This window comes from Protopterus annectens, chromosome 4.part1, assembly GCF_019279795.1.
Source record: "Protopterus annectens isolate FY-2018-M chromosome 4.part1, PAN1.0, whole genome shotgun sequence".
In the NCBI taxonomy this organism is placed as follows: Eukaryota; Metazoa; Chordata; order Ceratodontiformes; family Protopteridae; genus Protopterus; species Protopterus annectens.
Window position 1 is genome coordinate 402,539,546 of NC_056734.1, and position 16,692 is coordinate 402,556,237.

General features: G+C 38.8%; 1 protein-coding gene across 1 annotated transcript in view; it reads right to left on the reverse strand.

The window, feature by feature from the left end:
* P3H2 (prolyl 3-hydroxylase 2) overlaps positions 1-16,692 on the reverse strand; it is a 1,547,814-nt gene that overhangs the window by 155,366 nt on the left and 1,375,756 nt on the right. The gene's annotated exons all lie outside the window — the stretch shown is intronic.

The following is a 16,692-nucleotide window of genomic DNA, read 5'->3' on the forward strand; positions in this document are numbered from 1 at the left end:
GGATAACTGTATCGAAGGAGCCACAGTCTGGTGAGATGGGCTCTGAAGCATTTGGGCCAGCGCCTGAGATTTTATGAGTCTACTGACCACCCTCTCGATATCGTGGTCGGAGAGCCTGGAAGACCTCGATGAATGAGTCCTATGACTCTGCTCCAATAGGAGGGGGGACCTCGGAGCCAATCTGACAGACTCTAAAGAAGGGGACCTAGAGCACTTGCGCGCTGGGGTCGGCTCCAATGATGGTTTCGAAGTGGAACCCACTTTGCTCGCCTCTGAGCCAGCTGGAACCAAGGTCGAAGCCGTCTCGACAACACCAGCCCTCGGCTCAGAAGCTGGAGCCGGGGGTTTGCCGGTTTTTGATGACTTCCCCGAGCCAGACTTGGACGGGGAGTCATCAGGCTTTAACAAGCCCCTTAGGATGAGCTTGTTACGCCTTTCCTGCAGGACTCTTGAACTAAATCCGTGACAAACGGAACAAGAGTCCTGCAGGTGTAAAGGCCCCAAGCAATAGACACAAGAAGTGTGACCGTCTGTCAGAGACATTTTCTGACAGCACGAGTCACACTTCTTGAATCCCGAGACCTTAACGTCTTTGGACATTGCCCTAAAGACAGTCACTCAATCAGCACACACACTCACTCACTTACACACAAGGGGGAGATGAGGGGGCTGACTAATACAACAACACACACACAGGGGTGAGTAAACAGAAAAACTAAAGCCTGTAGGCCTGATTATAAAAGTTAACTACAGGGGTGGGTAGGGCTTACGAAACAAACACTATTAAGTATAATATCGATAGGGAACAAAAGTAGGGAAAATAACCTAATAAGCTACCTCAAAAAATATAAACTTTGTTGAAAATTCCTTTACTGACCTGAGCCGGTAAAAAAGGCAACCTCGCAGCGAAGCGGCAAACGAGATCTGGGGAGTTAGCGCATGGTATTGTGGGATATAGGGCTGCATCGAGCCAGTAAAAATAGCTCTCAAGCTATAGTATAGGCCGAGTCAGAGCCGAGGATCGGCTCCAAACCCATCCAGCAAGAATGAAGGCGAGAATGACAACTTAACATTAATGTATAAAACTTGCATAGTTATGGGGGCAGGAATGTCACCAAGCATGTCTTGTATGGAGCGTTTGGGAAGACAAATGTTATTTAAAGCTTATATTATAGGCATCTTAATAATGGCATTAATTGCTTGGAGTGGCACTATTGATATATTTAATATACATTTCTAGAAATTTCTAATATTGTTGCTGAATTTCTTAGATTCTCAATAACTGTAAATGAAAAAGTCTGTTATTATTTAGATTTATGCTGCTATGAAATTTTGGAACTAAGAGGTCTTTGACAAAAATGAATGAAAGAAAGTTAACACATTCTATTCTCATTTCAACAGCATGCTTTCAGGGTATTTAACGCCAAGTACCATGATGGGGCAGGTAATGCAGACTTCAAGGTTTCAGCTGAGAAAATTACATAGTTAATGAAATGTAAAAGTTAGAAATAGATCTATATCCAGTAGAAATACAGGATGAAATTATATCCAGTAGATTGAGCTGTTGTACATGAAAAAGTGAATTAAGTAGGTAGAACTAAATGTCACTAACATATACAGTTGATTCTGGCACTTTTAGGATTTTTATTTTAAATACAACAACCAAAAAGATCCAGACTTGGATGAAAGTAAAATATTCTAAAAGTTCTTAATAAAGTAATAAATAATGCGAATAACACAAATGACTACCAACGAAGAGATTATAAGAACGGACAATATAATGGACAAAACAATAGTAGGAAATTTAAATGTCAATGCAGAAAGTGTTTGTGTAAAGGTTAACATGGTTGTTAATTTATCTAATTGTGATTTATCACAGGAACAGTTGTCTGTATTAAATCTAGGACTTGTGTTTATTCCAACTGTAATTCCTAGAGCACCTATAGTAAAACAGGAAATGTTCAAACTTGTGTGAATATTCCATCTTAAATGTTTTTTGGCCGCCAGCATGAATTGTAATTTGTCCAGATTAGAGAATGAAGAGTCTGGTGATAGTTTCCATTCATGTTGTGAAGAGATGGAGGAAACTGTCACTGTTTGTAAAAGTATAAATGCTTATTGCAGAATAGATACTTCTGATGTTCCTGCACTAAATAAGTTTATTCCTTCCTTTAATATGGGCATGTGGCACATTTTAGCTCTATGGTTGATTTTGGTGGGGAAAATATTTGTGAGGATGTTTTGAAGAATAAGGGTAATATTAAATATACTTTAACATTTAAAGAATGGCAGTCTTTGAAAGAACTACAAAATAGAAAAGATTTGGTGATAAAACTGGCTGGTAAAGGCAGCAAAATAGTTATTATGAGTGTAGTACAGTATTATAAATTGTGTATGGACCACCTATCAAATCAGGAAGTTTATGAAACATGTGAGAAGAGGATTTTTGAGCAGGCTTTGGTGGAATATGAAAAAATATTGGCAAAAGGTGTAAGGTTAGGCTATTAAACTGATAAAGACGTAAAGGAGAAGTTGTTTAACAGAAATGGTGAAATGGCTGTGGTTTTCTGTCTACCAAAGACGTGTAAAGCATGACAAACCCTCTAGGTAGGCCCATTATTTCACCCTGTAAGTATTTTCTTCACAATGTAGGTTTGATATTGCACAAAGTGTCACTTCCTTATGCACAGAAGATGTCTGCATATATACAGGATAGCTTTGATTTTTTGAAGAAAATTTCTTTGTTAACATGAAGTAAAGATAAGTATTGGGTGGTACTAGACATAAAAGTCTGCACACCTCAATTAAATATGCTGACGGTTTAAAAGCTATTATGTATTTTCTGGGGGTAGTCCATTTTCCAACTTTATAATTGAGTTGGTGAATTTTTGTTTAAAAATAATTATTTTTGTTATGATAATCAAATGTTTAGGCAAAAGCAAGGAACAGCCTTGGGGGCTCCATTTGCCCCCATGTATGCTAATTTATTTATGTCATTCTTTGAGGTTACATTTTTGTTTAGACAAAACTTTGTGAATAAATATGTAAATTCTTTTTTTAGATACTTAGATGACCTGATTTTTGTTTGTGAAGGTGGTTAGGACGAGCTGCACAATTTTGTTGCTGACTTACCCCATATGGGTTGTCTTTTGATGGTTTACAACAAGGTACAAAAGTTGGTATTTAGACCTTGTTGTGGAAGGAAAAGAAGATGGGTCTATCGTTACTGGTGTGCATAGAAGGTTTCTGGATGGTAGTCAATACCTCCATGCCACCAGTTGTCATCCTCCCCATTTGTTAGAAGCTCTCCCTTATAGGGAGATTGACAGTTATCAAGAATATGTAGTGACAAGAATATGTAGTGACAAGTATATTTTGGGACAAGAAATATAGAAATCATTAGATATGTTTTTAAGAAGGGAGTATGACCCTAGAAAAGTACAAAAGGCAGATGTTAAAGTTGTTAAAGGTTTGATGGGACACAAGATAATTGAACGGAAAGGAGTCTGAATACAATATCGAGGCACAGTGCTTGATCAGCGCAAAAAATATCCAATATATTTTGTGTCTGTATATAATATTAAAAGTGATGAAACTGTAGGTTTAGTTAAGCATTATTGGAAATATTTGTTACAGGATAACTCTCTCGCAGCTATATTACCAGAACACCCCCTTTTTTTCATATACAAGGGGCAAAAGCATAAAAGACATGGTGCATGAAACCTTTGTTATGCCAGTGGCCAATATGCAAAGGCCCTTAAAAAATCCAGGGACTTTGAAATGTGGTAAATGTGAGGTGTGTTCACATATTATTAACACTGTTGGATTTATTAACAATGTTAAATTTGAATCCAGGGTGTGTTTACTTGTGAAGGCTAAGGGGTAATATATGCTCTATGCTGCCCCTGTGATTTGTTTTACATTGGGGAGACAAACATGATGTTCCATACTAGGTTTATGGAACATCTGAGAGATATAAAATATCAAACGGAGGATAAAATAGTTTCTTCACATTTTAAAATAAAACACAACAGTGATGCTGCTTTATTACAGGGTATTATTTTAGAGCAAATTAATTCTATTTGGGAAGATGAAGGTATATTGAAACAGAAACTAAAGTATAAGGAATGTGTATATATTTTAAAATACAAGACTTTGGTTCCTAAGGGACTGAATAATGAACTAAACTGGAAGTGTTTGCTTTAAGAACAAAGTGGTTTTAATTGTTTGATTGGATGCAATTTGTATTTAAATTGTATAAAGGTGAAGTTTTATGGATACTTTCTTACATTCCAAGAAGATGGTGACACCGAGGAGCTAGAATAAAACATTGGATTTTTAATGTTTGGTTGTCTTATTTAGAACTTTTAGCATATTTTACTTTCTTCCAAGTTTGGATGTTTTTGGTCGTTGTATTTGTCTGGAGTGTGGAGGTTTTTGTTGTGGTTTACCATTTTTTATTTTAAATAACTGGTTTAAGTTTAAAGCTTATCCAGAAATCAGAATGGTTGCAGATTCAAAATCAGTATTTACAAATACAAGAGGAAAGAACTTAAGAGATTATTTTAATAATGAAAAGAATATTGTTACTTCTAAAGGACAAGGTATGTTCAAATGCTTAGATGGCTATTATTGTAGAATTGCTATGGAAGGTGTTACTTATTATAATGCACTTAATGTAACTGATTATCTGTTACCAGTGTATTAGTGTGATTTATGCTGCTCAGTGTTCTGGTGGCTTTATACTGCCATGATGCACACCTCTCAACCTCTCAGCACAAGAAATGTGGACAAAAACAGAAATAATGGGGGGAAGGCCCAAAAATAGGGACAGATTTTAAATATTGCTCCTATAAACTTACAAAGTTGCTAAAATTACAGTTTTTCATTAGTATATATTTTGTGAAGGATGTGAAGTCTGAAACTCAAATGTCTGTCATTATTTAGTATTATTTAGTGACTTCAGTCCATGAAGCGCAGACCAAAAATAGGAGGCAAAAATCTGGGCATTCTGCAAAAATCGGGAGAGTTGAGAGGTATGGCAGGATGTCAGTGATTCTTAAATGTAGTATATATGACATGTATGTTCTTTAAAAATAAGTAATGATACCAATGTATATTACAGACAGAAAGGTTTTCCCAAAGTATAAAAAGAGTTTTTTTTTTTTCTTTAGATAGGATTGATCTTGGAATGAGAGTTGCAGATACAAAAATGCTTTGGACTTCGGGAGATGAAATGGAAGATTTTATTAAATGCCTGTGTACATCCAGAGCTTAGTAATGACCTAATTTTAAAATATAAATTGAAAGCAATACCATTGTAACTTTAATTTGACTTTTCCTATGGTTTATTTTTCTACATAGCAACTTTCCAAACTTCTCACTTTGTAGACCCTTTCTCTAATAAAATTCAGTTTTCAATGTGAATCAAAATCTTCCATTTTAGTGCTCTTCTGATATTTTTTCATTGGTGGCACTTTGGAGGTGAGCCAAGATTTTGTTCTGGTTGAATAAACCTTAGTTATAAGACAACAGCAATGAAAATCAGAAATATTTAATCACTTTCTGGTGATTGAAAAAAGTGAGGTACTGCTTCAGGGTAAAGGGTTGAATCTTAATAGATTCAAAGAGTTCCAGATAGGTGTATTGGGCATCTTGAGTCAAAGTTGGGGACCTGTAGCTAGCTATGATTTGAATATGGGTCTTGTCAATTGTTAGCTGCACCTAGAGTGTCTCTCCTGTGTGTCATACTGTCTGACCAGCCTGCAGGTGTGTATGTCTTTTATATATATATTGCAACTCCACCTCCTTTTGCTTTGTGCTCACCGTTTGAGGTCTGGATGTATGATAGGATGAGTAACCTGGTATGGCTGGGGTGCTCTCCCCAACTTTGAACCAGGTTTCTGTGACTTTACAAATGTCAGCATCTTCCAGGGTTAAGAATGCTTGCAATGAGTGCAGTTTCATGTTTAGAATCCTAGCATTTAGCAGCATAACCTTTAATGTACATTTTGATGAAATTTTCATGTTGGTAGTAGGTGGTGGGACATTTCCTCTGCTTAGAACATTACTCACATGTCCAGCATTTTAGTGAGGAACCATAACGTTTGTGTCACAGGGACATTAAGTGCAGAGTATCTACCCTAGTCTTCCTAGATTTCTGCCACAACATCATGCCCTGATGATAACTGTTACCCTAAAAGAAGACCTCAGTTAAAAGTGTTTATGACTGGATAGCAGCTGCATAAATATTAACCAAGGAAGTCTTGCAGAAGGCCATAGGAATAGAAACACCTCTGACAAAATGTGGTTAGGAAGACTTCACAACATCTTGTCATAGTTTTCATAACAGAAAACAATACAGTTACAAAGCCATTATATTTAGTCATCCTATTACCTTCATGAAATCTTAGTAATGTAAACAGAGTTTATCTTTTCCAATAGTTTTAGGCCTGTCACATTACCTTAGCTGACAGTAAACATCCATGCAATGGAGAAGATATTGTCATTGGATACAGTGGTGAGGGAAGAAAACTAGCAAATTAACTAACTTATTTAAGGAAGTCAGGGATCAGTAGAGAATGAAATTCTGTCTTGATGAAAAACCAGGCGAGGTGGATTTACAGGTAATATTCATAATTCAGAGGTTTACCTAGCTGAAGTAATGGCTATCAATAACAGAATTTTACATTAAAATGTTTAGTTTTGTTCAAATAGGTGTTGCATGGGGAAACAGACTTCCAAACCACAAAATAAAAAGGCAATTGAGGAGATGGTTCCATGACTGGAAGACAAAGAAGTAAAGTGTCACAGAAGAAGCCATTCCATGCATTGGTCAGCGTAAAAGTTACAAGTAAGTGCTCAACAAACTCTGATAGAGGAGTAGCAAAGGCCAGCATCAACAAGCCCTAAAGGACACTGAAGTATCAGTCCCATATATGATGAATAGGGGAACATGTTCCTATCAGAAGGCCAAACAGAGAAACATCTACATTTGTTTATGTAGGTCTTTTATATGGTAAGACATTGTGCAGAATAAAATGATAGTAATAAACCTGTCCAGGGACATGATTTTTCTGAGCTATGGTACAGAATCGGAATTGCCTAGACATGGCAAGGTCTTCCTGTCTCTAACTATGGGGGCCGCCAAAAAGCAATTACTAGAAAATGGAAATCAAAATCTAAACCAACTATATCAGAAGTAATGACTATAGTAACAGAGATAAAACAACTGGAACTGAGACCTTAAGAAAAAGGTAGGAGCAAACTCCATATGAAAAAAAGGGAGTTGTGAGAACAATAATTACATTACAGGAATTAGGTCTAAGAGAAGGCAGGACTTAAATGAGCTATGTAATGTCTGACTGAAAACAATTGGTTAGATTATAAGTGATGTATAATGTTTGCAATTGGGAGTATGTCAGTATGGTTTGTGATGTAAAATGCTTGCAACTAGGATTGTGTCGGTGTGGTTTGTTTTCATTTATATAAATGTATGAATGCTTATGTCGTAGGTGATGGTTTAATAAAGATGTTTCTTGTTTAGAAAAAAGGGGCAAGAACTGAATAATTTATGTAATGTCGCTTAGGTTATATGATATATAGTAATATATGTAAATGTTTGTTCATTTTAACTTGTTAATAAAGTTCGATTACTTTTATATAAATGTAAATTTCCCCAGACCTAGGCACCAGAGGATGTAGAATGGTTATTCTCTCAGTTTCAGAACATATACATCTGTTTGCAATATTTTAGAAGGATGAATCAACACGTTTATAACATGGAAGTTGAAACAGAGGGGTCAACACATATTCTTGAAGCATAGAATCCAAACTTGCCTAGAAGACAGTTGGCTGTCCAAACAGGAAACCTCTTGTTATAGCTATAGATTTGAGCTGGTTTACTACTGGCATGTTGCTTATGGACACTCTTGGAAAAGAAATAAGGCCACGGGAAGAGTGTAAAATTAATAATGAATGATTCTCATCTGTGAGCATAAGAAATTTTCATTTACATACTAACAAAATAACAAATAAACTATATCACACAACAAAATTTGAAAGCGATAACTTTAATCTCCCTCCTTATGGGCGGCATATGTCTTTACAGGAAGCCACAAAAAACTTGATTCAGTAGCTGCACAAATTATATAAATTATATAATACTATCAATTAAATCATTAAATTAATTATCACATTTGAAATCAATCATTTAATTAGTTGAAACAGTCATTAGAATACTTTCATCCTTTTGTATGATTCAAAAATACTCACTTGTATTCATTACTAGACTAAAATATTATAACAAGCAGGTCCAGTTTATTTCTGTATTTATTCTTCTAGGGTATGTGGTATTGTATTTCAAAATAAATCTAGAATATAACTTATTCAGTATTTCACATTTATTCCCACCCCTAGAGGAATGGACTGCATCCAACATCAAGTATTTAACCCTTCTACATTCCCATTCTTTTCATATTTTGTATATACAACGTGTACTCTACTGGAATAATATTTTTAACAGCCATAGTGTGAATTCTTTTTAAATCCAACCTTAAAACTGTTTGTTTGCCTTATATACCATTTACTTGGCTGACAACTATACCTCACAGCATAAACTGTCACAATTCTTTGGTAAGAAAAACATTCTTGATTTTCAACATTTTCCCATGCACATTAATTTCATTCACTCTTAACACAAACTATATCTATCACAAAAAGGTAAAACATTTCTGCTCTAACTGGAGGATATCTCAACATACTCTGAGTTAGCTTATAAGGAAGGAACTCCCCTATACGTAAATGTCTCCTAAATGAAAAAAAATACAGGTACATTTAGCAGCAAGGCATCTAGAAGGGGCCTTAGATCCTCCATCTTCTATCACGCTGAAAAGAGGCTTGGCAAACATGCATATGCTTATTGGTTTACTAGAACTATATCTCTTCCTTTGCCTTTATTTTCTGTCTTGGGATAGGTTGTGCTGGACGTCTAGCAAAGGTACAGATTGGTCTTAGATCCTCCATCTTCTTTGATGGAGGAAGGGCTCTGAGCCGACTAATCTGTGATATATAACATTAAGTATCCTGTTTTTTTTTGCTTATTTTTGAGTTATTTATACCACTTTTATTGTCTGCATATACTTTTCTAGCTAGTTTCACTGTGTGTGAGGTATTAACTAGAAATTTTCTACAATTGTTAAGCATCTGGTTGGGTTTGTTTGTTCTGATTTCCTGCTAAGGAGTGTTTCATATAACTTGTTTGCAGTTAAAAACATTCTCTACAGTCTCCTTGATCCTTTATCTGTTTAAACATGTCTGCAGTTTTTTTCTACCTAAGGAGTGTTGGTAGTGTAGCATTGTCCATATTCAGACTTGTGTTTTGGGCCTAGTTGTTTGTTAGCAGAGGCTGCGTGTCTGAGCACATGTTCCAGGCCATCGTAGTTTAGCCAAAGCCAGAATAGCATTTCAGTGAGAGTGAATTGTTTATGGTTATTGGCTGATTGGGGTTACCTGGACTATGGCTTGGAGTAAGCACCTCATTGGTTCTTTCAAGCTTTTTTTAAAAGTTGTTTCAGGTTTCAACTTTGTTACTTAAGAAGTTAACTTGTGAGGGTTTCTGCCATTTCACACTGAGCTAAGTCAGAGGAAGGGCTCTGAGCCAGCTTATCTGATATATAACATTAAGTATCCAGTTTTTTGCTTATTTTTGAGTTATTTATAGCACTTGTATTGTCCTCATATACTTTGCTAGCTAGTTTTACTGTATGTGAGGTATTAACTAGAAATTTTCTACAATTGTTAAGCATCTGGTTGGATTGTTTGTTCTGATTTTTGTTTCCCACCTTCTCTCTGTATTGGTATCCTGTTTTTATACTTGGTGGATTTGCAGTGACCACCCCCTACTGTATATCTGATCTGGGACAGTCCTCCCAGTCTAGTGTTATTACCTCATTCTGCCTAATCCAGGGAGAACATTTGAGAAGGCCAACCCAGTTAGCTTCTGCTCCTCCTTTCCCCTTTCTACTTTACAAAAAAAAAAAGCTTGTTTCCTGCCTTTCCTTTAAGTCGTCTACTCCAGATACAGATTTGCTGTATCCAGGACTGTTTGTAAGCTTCTGAGCCCCAAGCCTTTCTGTGTTGGAGGGAAACCATCTAGCTTAATTTTGTTTCTTAGAACTAGCCAGTTTTCTAGTTTCAGCACTCAAATCTGTTTCTTTGAGCACAGCACTTGTTCAGAACTCATTGTAAGCATTAAATAAGCTACAAATTACTACAGTACTCAACTTTCCTCACTTGTCTAGAGGAAAACAGTTTTTAGTACTTAATAAATAAGCACCTATCCAGGCATGTCTAAGTATCAGCTCCTGGTGTTTTCTCCTGTCTACCTGATGAATCTGGGCATCTTGGGGCAATGCAGAAATTGCCTCATGTACACAGACAGCCCTCTCCTCTTACCACCCAACACTACAACCTGTGAGAGATGCACTTATATAGCCAAACTGGAAGCAAAGCTCTCTTCACCCAAGACTGGACTAGACAATCAAGAGGAGAAGGTAAACACCTGCACCACACCACACTCATCACATAGACCCTCAAAACCTACACCACCAAAACACACACATAGAAACACAATACACACACCTACATTCACGGAGGCTCTCAAAAAAAATCTACTCAAGCGACAAGACCACCAAAGCAGAAACGCAAGCAACCTCCACCACCCAACACAACCCAAATGACACATAGCCCACAAACTCAGTGTGCCACTCAACCACAGCCCATAGGGCATAACAATGTACCCAACACTCTAGTCATAGGTGACTCTATAGTCAGGCACACTGATGTTCCACTCACCAGGCTAAACAAGGAGAAAGCTACTGTCAGCTGTCTGCCAGGTGCCAGGATCCGCCACATAATGCATGCACTCAGGTCACTCGACAACAAGTACAAATAGGAATCTGTCATTGTCCATGTTGGTGTGAATAACCTCAGATGTACCACCTTGGACTACATGAAAAGAGACATGGAGGAGCTGTCCGATCTTGTAGCCCAGGCAGGTATGACCCTAGCTCTGAGTAGCATCCTGCCATCACCCAGAATGATACCACAGTACAAGGACAAAATGATTGACTTCAAGAATTGGCTAAGCTTTTGGTGTCATTCTAAGGGGATCCAGTATCTGTCTGCCTGGGATGACATGATCAACAAACCACGATGCTTTGCCAGAGGTGGCCTGCACCTGTCGCCCTTGGGATTCCGGATACTGGCTAAGGCTCTTGCCACCCATATAGTGCCTTTTTTTAGGCAAGATTCAAATGACAAATTCACCACCGTAACAGGTACAAGCAAGCAAAATCTGAGGGTAATGCTACTTAATGCTAGAAGTCTAAACTTCAAAATGCACTCACTCGAGGCACTCCTTAAAATGGAGAACAACGACATCTGTGCAGTGACAGAGACCTGGTTCAAGTCTCCAGAGAGCACCCCTGCATTACCAGGCTATAATTCATGCCACACCTTTTGGCCACCTAACCTGGACCGAAGCACTAAAGGTGGAGGCGTGTCCATATTCATTAAGGATATCCACACCTCCAGGCTAGTTGCTCAGCATAATGCATCAGAGATTATCCAAGTGCAACTAACTCTGGGCAAGACCGCAATCCAAATTATAGCTTGCTACAGATCCCCACCATGCTCCAGGATTCCCACTCCTCATTTCTTGATATACTGGAAAATATTAGGGTACAACCTAACACCCTAATAATGGGCAATTTCAACTACCCCACCATTAACTGGGAAAACTACTCATGTACCAACTCTTGTGCTCAACGTTTTCTAGAATTCATAAATTCCAACACCTTGGATCAACTTATCCACACCCCCACCAGGGGCAGCAATATCCTAGACCTGGTCATTACCAACATGGGCAACTGGTGTTCCACACCAGAGGTCAATTCCTCATTGGTCAGATCCGACCACAAGCAAATCACCCTAGACATCCACATCCCACCCCACCCCCCCATTAGGGAAACCACCATAACAAAATGTCTCCAAAGCCAAATTCACACTTCTTAAGACAGAAGTGGCAAACTTCACGACACCCATGCTGACGGACAATAGAGGTACAGCTGCTGAATCCTATATAAATGCACTTTATAAGCACTTACATGCGTGCATGGATCATGCAATCCCTAACAGGACCAAGATGCTACCCTCCAAAAAAAAGGAAGCCAATCTGGTGGTCCCCTGCCATAAACAAGCTCTACAACAGAAGAAAGAAACTGCTGCAAAATCCCATGATTGGAGGAACTCAGTGGTCAGCCTCAGTAAGAAGCTGAGATCCCTTATAGAATCCTCCAAATCTAGTTACAAAAACAAAATTGCCACTAATTCTAAATACAACCACAAAGCATTCTATAGCTATGTCAGGAATCTCAGTGGCAACACTCAGATCTGCTCTGAGTTACAGCACAATGGCACTAAATATACAGAACCAACTGATATTGCCAATATCCTGGCAGATAGGTTCAGTGCTAACTTTACCCCCTCTCACCCCCTAAAGGGCCTATCTCTATACTGGAAGAATGCAAAGTTCCTGTAATCACGACTGCACAGGTAAAAAACACACTCTCCAAAGCCAAGAACACAGCATCCATGGGACCTGACAACATCCCAGGCTGCGTTCTACATGAACTACAGAACGAACTGGCACCCCACCTAAGTACTGTGTTTAATCATAGCCTCACCTTAGGCTTTGTGCCCACTGAATGGCGCACAGCAACAGTTATCCCACTCCACAAAGGGGGAGCCACCATGGACCCAGGGAACTATTGCCCCATTAGCCTGATGAGTCTGGTCTGCAAGACTATGGAATGTATCATCATGGAACTTATAAACAATGACATTGGTAATCTCCAAACTCTGGACCCTACCCAGTTCAGGTTTGTAAAAGGCAGATCATGTCTCCTAAACCTGACAGACTTTTTTGAAGCAGTCACCAAAGCCGTAGATGAGGGTAAGGTGGTTCACACAGCCTATCTAGATCTCGCCAAGGCTTTTGACACCATCCCCCACTCTGGAATTATAGATAAACTCACTAAACTAGGTATAAATCACTATGTCACAAGATGGGTTGCCAACTGGCTCACTGACAGAAACCACACTGTGAAAGTAGCAGACTCTAAATCCAACTTCAGACCAGTGACAAGTGGAGTACCACAGGGTTCAGTCCTAGGTTGTCTCCTGTTTGGTATCTACTTCTCTGAAGTACAGGCTAACACAGAAGGCTTTTGGCTATCAAAGTTCACAGATAACTGCAAACTAGGAGCCATAATCAAAACTCCTAACAATGTGGACATCCTACAAAAGGGCCTCACTGAGATAGATGCCTGCTGTCAAAGCCATGGCCCAAGCTCAATGCCAAAAAGTGCATTGTCATCCCTTTTGGTAAAAACTCTGTACCCATGAACTACCACATAGGCGGTAGTTTACTTAACACTGAAAGTGTGATAATACACCTTGGGACACAGGTGGACAGTAGTCTCTCCTTTGATAATCACATCGCCACAGTAGTCAGAAAATCCTTCTATGTGGCGCACCTCATCACAAAAGGTTTCTCATCCAGGAAAAAAGAGGTCATTGTTCCCCTCTACTCATCACTCATTAGACCCATTATAGAGTACAATGCCCCTTTTGGTATGTACCTCACAAGACATCTACAACAACTGGAAAGGCCACAGAAATACCTCACAAAGAGGATTACCAGCCTCAAACAGATGCCCTATGCAGACCGTCTCAAAAAACTCCGCTTTACTCTGTCGCATATTGCCTACTCAGAGGTGATCTCTGCCTAGCATACCAAGCTACATCAAAGCCAGAGCTGTTGGACATGCTCTACTTAAAGAAATCCCAATCCCTCCGAGCTACACGCTCTAGGGACCTAAACCTTGTCACCACAATAAACAGAACATGCTGGAGGGATAGATTTCTGTCCCAGAGACTTCCCATACTCTGGAACAAACTACCGATCTATATCAAACAAAGCTCCTCATTAGCACTCTTCAAGAAAAATCTTGATGATTGGAAGGGAGATAGGAAATTCACCCCAGGGATCACTTCTGTGGCTCTGCTTGACAGGGGCACAGGAAAATAATTTTCTTGGGTGGCAAAAGCCAGGGTACCATTTAGCTAGGCTTATATAGGCCCTAGGGCCAATAGCCTAGTACCTACCTATGAACCTATGAAAAGAAGCTTGGAAAACATGCATATGCTTACTGGTTCACTAGAAATATATATCTTCCTTTGCCTTTATTTTCTGTCTCGGTATAGCTTGTGCTGGACATCTAGCAAAGGTACAGATATGCAGGAGGGTAGAACACAACATTATGTGCAGCCAGTAAATATTGCACTCCTTTCCACACTTTGATAGGGATAATGGAACCATGCTAAGACACAGAGGAAGGATCTCTCTACAACCATATCTTTCTTGAATGGTCAAGTTCGGTCTCTGGCATATTGTTCACTCTGGGGCTGTCTGCAACTACACTCAAAGTAGCAGCTGCTTCAGCCTATGGACCAGAATCCTTGCCAAGCCTCATTTGGAAAGTCTTGCTGTTGGGACTACAACCTTCTGCAGAATCACAGGCTTTGATGACTGCTTTATGCACATACATACATATATGGTGTAACATTACTCCCATAGTAGTAGGATTTTTTTCTCCTTTTAATTTACAGATGTAAGAAAATCATCTACCTTAGGCCCAAGCAGCAAGATTCATTAAAGGGTCGGTCTACACTTAAGTGTTTCAACAAATGAGCAAATGAGGAGCTCAGAATGTTGGCACAGAGCAGTTGTAGATCCTGCTAAAGTAGTATTCCTGTCCTGTGGCTTCACACTCAGCCTCGGCCTTGATGCAGCCAATTGAAGGTGACATAACAACCTGGCTCTTAAGACTTTTCCCAATGCGGCAGTCAGACATTCCTTCATACAAGGCAGTCTAAACTGCCCCTCTACAACAACAGCATCCAGATGACGTAGATAAGCATCTTCATATACAAGATGATGGATGCAAACACCTGCCTTCTTAACTTATACAGAGCCTTTGATTCCTTTCCAGAGGATCAATGGCACATGACTGAGGACTAAACCATACTCTCATCAAGGTCATAGTAAAGAAAATGACATCAGATTTAAGAATCTCTGCTCATACAGAATACTATCTGGAGATCTGGATGCTGAAATATAGATTCCACCTTCCTGGGAACAAGAGAAATGGTATCTGGATGTTCGCAAATATAATTACTAATGTCTTGGAAAAGGTCCAGCAAAATGAGAAGCCACCCTTGAGGACTTTCTTACAGTCATAGAAGTCTGCTGAAGTCTGCTATTGTGGAAAGAGACAATATCTATTCGTTATTGCCTTGTTTCCTACAAAAAATTGAAAGTTTCTGCAAAAGTGGGCTCTTTAACAGGGATTAAAACAGAAGGACTATCACCTTAGTCTCTCATATCCTCAGAAAATGCCTCTAAATAAATGAGGGTTTTAAATGTTTAGTCTGTCAAGCTCTTTCATTGAAGTTTCCTGGTCATGGGGAGGAGGGGTCCTTCTCACTTCAAGGCCATAAAGTATTTTTAAATGCTAATGGGATATACCAAAAGGGAGAACAGTGGCTTAATGGAAAAGGCAAAACATCATGAGCTGGGCAAGTACAGATATGGATGATTGAGAGAACCAATAAGGAGCCAAGGTGGGTTTCCGGCTTGCATAAGGTACCGTCTAAAAAAATAAAGATCTGTTGACTTTTATTCAAAACAAATGCTGAACTTCACCTAACAGTACATGGTACTAGAATATATTTCACATATACCTGAGTACAACATGACTGAATAGAAAGGAAGCGTTGTATGTCTTTACTACACTGAGCTGTCAGAAAGGTGTGCCCAGGTGTGTGCATATAAGCATATAGCACTTGATAATGGGCACCAGTACGTGCATGCACAGAACTTCTTTCTCTACTTGCTGTCCTCACACTGAAAGGTAATCAAGTAATCTGCTTTAATAAGCCAGCTAAGTAAAAGCTCAATCTAGTTCCAAATCATGATACGTTGGTAAGTTACAACAGCAGCAAAACCCATGTCCTGTCCTATGTATTGTCTGACTTACACCCATGATATCTGTCATTGTCAAAGTAAATTGTAATTCTATTGCTATTTTATTACTTGTTTGTTGCCTTCATTGTACAATGATGTCTTATAGCTTCATAGGTTTTTAGGTAAGTACTAGACTAGCTGCCCTTGTGGGCTGTTTTAAGCCTAGCCCGTTTTGCATTTCGTGCTCAAATTAGCCTATCCCATTTGGTTAGAGATTGGACTTACCTATCCCATGGTTGATAACTCTGTAATTATATATTACCCTTATTGAGAATAACTTGGATTATGCCATAGATAATTTGAGGGCACCCGTGCATGGGATAAGACATTTAAGAGTTGCCTTTGTCCATTAGTAGTACAGGGGATCAGTCCTGCGGTAAATATTCATTTTCCCATATTGCTTCCCTTGAATATGGACAGGGATGAACTTTGTTTTATCTGGACAATGAATCTATTTCAGAGCAGCTATAATCTCTGTGAGGTATACTTCTCCCTCCAAACTGTTCTGCTGATGTTTCAGAAAATGATTACATCCCTAGGCT